Source organism: Condylura cristata, unplaced genomic scaffold (assembly GCF_000260355.1).
Source record: "Condylura cristata isolate star-nosed mole 26May11 unplaced genomic scaffold, ConCri1.0 scaffold00017, whole genome shotgun sequence".
In the NCBI taxonomy this organism is placed as follows: Eukaryota; Metazoa; Chordata; class Mammalia; order Eulipotyphla; family Talpidae; genus Condylura; species Condylura cristata.
The window spans coordinates 16,537,535-16,540,841 of NW_004567118.1; positions in this window are offsets into that span (position 1 = coordinate 16,537,535).

The window sequence follows — 3,307 nt, forward strand, 5'->3', positions numbered from 1 at the left end:
CATTACTCAGTTAACAATCTTCTGAAGTCCATTTTTATACAATGAACACATGAATGAACTCTTGAGGTAAATAATTCAAATACAGAAATGTACAGTGAAATCTTCCAAGTGTTATATTTCTAAGACCTTCTCTTAAGCTTTTATATGACATATTTTTAATATCCAAGAGCAGACTTTTTTTTGAAAAAGTGAAATCATAGTCTATGTGTTTATGTTTTATTTTGCTTTATCCACTTAACATCATTCAGAGAATTTTCCAGGTTGGTATTATTTTGGAAATAAGTACTGTCTAAAATTCTAAACTATTACTCATAATTTATTTAACCAAACTTCAACTATTGAACATTGACGTGGTTTCATTTTTGTTCTTGCCTTTATTTTTGTTTGCTATCATAAATAATTAGCTGTGTATACACATCCATCTTGTCCATCCTTCTTTTTTTGTGTAAGTACTTATTTTCCAGGATAGATGCCTGAACATGGAAACACAAATGTGTGTACATTACAGAGCTGGAAGACATTACCAGTTGCCCACCAAAGACAGTCTTCCTCCCCATCATGAGGAGACATGGATTCTCATACCTGGTTTACAATACATTTGTAAACTTACTTCCCCAAGTTAAACTTTTAATAGGTATTTCAAGCTGGACATTCCCCACTGCCCTTGGGAGGTCTCTTGCTTGGCAGTAGGGGGCAAAACGTACTTGGCACAGTCACACAAGGAAAAGTAATCGGCAGACGTTATATAAGACATGATGACCAGGTGCTGCAGCTCTGGCCCTCTGGTTTCTGGGAGGAAGCAAAGGATCATGATGGCCTGTCATCATTTTGCTGCAGCAGCATTTCAACGCAGGAGTCGCAAGATCGCTCAGGAGGAGCTGCCTTCAGTAACAATGAGGCTGTTGATCTTCAATAAGCACATCCGGGGTGTCCTTAGCATCTGTGGTCTCCCAGAACCCACGGGCTCCCTTCCATCAGCATCAGTCATGTCCCAGGTGAAGAAACGGAGGCCCAGAGAGTGTCCACACTTGGCAGATACTTCAACTCCACCTCAGTCCCACTGATGCGGAGGGATCTCCAGAGGGGGGATGTCTCCAGTGGGGGCCCAGGAGAGCTCCCCAGGTACTGTTTGTACACATGGGAGTCAGGAACATGCCACCTGTCTAAGGAAATCTTTCCTTCTTCGTGAAAAACCAAACCAAATACATGCCCCACGAAAAGTAGATTTCTAGCACTCTGGTGATGATCATGAATTGGGGGTTTGGCAAGTTCTCATGACATTACCACTTGAAAGGTTCAGGTGTCCGCAGCAGCCAGCAGAGCAGCAGAACAAACCGGGAGGAAACCTCGTGGGGTCTCCTTGGGGAGCCAAGGGGCGGCCCTGAGGTTGGAAGCAGCTAATGCAGCCTGGAGAAAGGGGGTCCTGCAGGGTGCTTCTTCCCCTGCAGGTGTGTTTCCACAGGTTGGAGCCCCTAGACTACCCTTGTTGGGATTTTAAGCCTGCCTGTCTCTAGGGGGATAAAAATGTGATTTTCTCTTTTCTTCTGAATGTGTATACATATATAAAATACCACATGGTTATTACATATCTAAAAATGAAGCTTTGGAAAGTCGTAATTTTGTCTCTCAATTCCTACGTCACTTTCCAGTTCCCTGTCTCCTGAGCTTCCTAAGAGGGAACCCCAAGAGGGCAGGAGTGGGAAGGGAGAAGAGCTGGCGACTAGAAGAGAGGACAAGAACCCAGGCTGAGGAGGGTGAGAGAGAAGCCGTCCAGGACGGTCAGGGCCACTGGGCCTGACACGGGAGGACTGTGACATCCGTCACCATCCTCAGCCCCACTCACATCCTCCACCCCTGTTTCTGCTTGCTCAGCTCCTGTGAGAAAAACACCAAGTCATAGGAATCTTACAGATTGCTGGTGGGGATGGGTAGGGAGAGAAGACCATAACGTAGGCAGATACCACACAAGAGGAAACAGACTCCTCTCATCTGGAGAGGGCCGGTGGGAGGGCTTTGTGCGGGAATGCAGAGAAACACAGGCCTGGTCCAGGGAGCTCCCAGGAACAATAGCTGGGTCCCCTGTCCTACCTAAGCTGCCCTGGCTCAGGTCCCACCCAGCAACCTGGAGAAAGCTCAGCAGGAAAGTGAAGTAAGCAGACACCAGCTCCCTGCTCTAGTGAGAAAAGGAAGTCTTGTGTAAAGAGAAAGAAAGCAAGGGCTCAAATTGTGCAACAGGTAAAGTCCCAGGTTGCCCTACCACGAGGATTCCCAGCTGTCACTTGTCATTTCTGGGAGAAGCCCTTCTTCAGGAGGTTACTCGGGCCTGCAGCCTTCCCTGGCGAGGCCTCCTCTGTGCAGCTGAGTCCCTCCCTTCTAGTGTGCTCACAGGCAGGGAGGGATGGAGGAAGGACTGTGCTGTGAGGGAGGAGGCCAAACGCTGGCCCTGGCCCTGCTCGCTCTCTAATAATGAGGCCAGAAACAAGGCATGGCTCAGTTGTGGGGTCCCCTGACAGATGAGAGAATGGATCCTTCTCCAGAGGAAACCAAGAACCCCCACCTCCCACAGCGACAGGCGTCCTCAGAAGGGGCAAGTCTCCTCTCACCCTGGCCGCGGGATTTTGTTCCCCTAGTAAAGCCTCAACCCTCATACTCAGCTGCTGCAGCAGACCTTCCTCCCAAGATGCAGCCCCTCAGTATAGCCCACCCTCTTGGGGAGTGTCCACCACACCCTGAGTTTCTCCTGCAGGGAAGTTTCTCACCCTTTAGAATGTCCCATTCCCCTCCTCACTGAGCTGTAGGGCGTCACCATCAGTGACTCTTTGGCTGGTGATTAGTTTCCCACTGCTGCTATAACAAATTACCTCAAGGTTGGTGTCCTAAAAAACACATCTGTTCCATTCACATTCTGGAGGCTGGAAACTCAAAATCTGCCTCACTGAGCTGAAGTCAGAGTATCCACAGGGCTCTGCTCCTCCCAGAGACTCTAGGGGAGACACCAGTGCCTTGATTTCCCAGCTTCTAGAGCCTCTAAAGCCGAGTCCTGCTTTACTCGGCTGTGGCCTCTTCCCCAGCTTTGAAGCTAGAAAGTTCATTTTTCTGTCTGAAGTATCATTCATTGACTCTGGAGATTAGGATGTGGCCATCTTGGGACTATTATTCACTCAGGCCTGAGGGTGATTCATTCGCTCTGGTAACCCCTTCCCTCAGAGAAGAGTTGGTTATCTTCCTCAAAGTCCAGACCCTAACTCTCCAGCCTCCCCAGGTGCCCCTCTTTTCACTCCATGTCTGAGAATATTCGAGGACAATG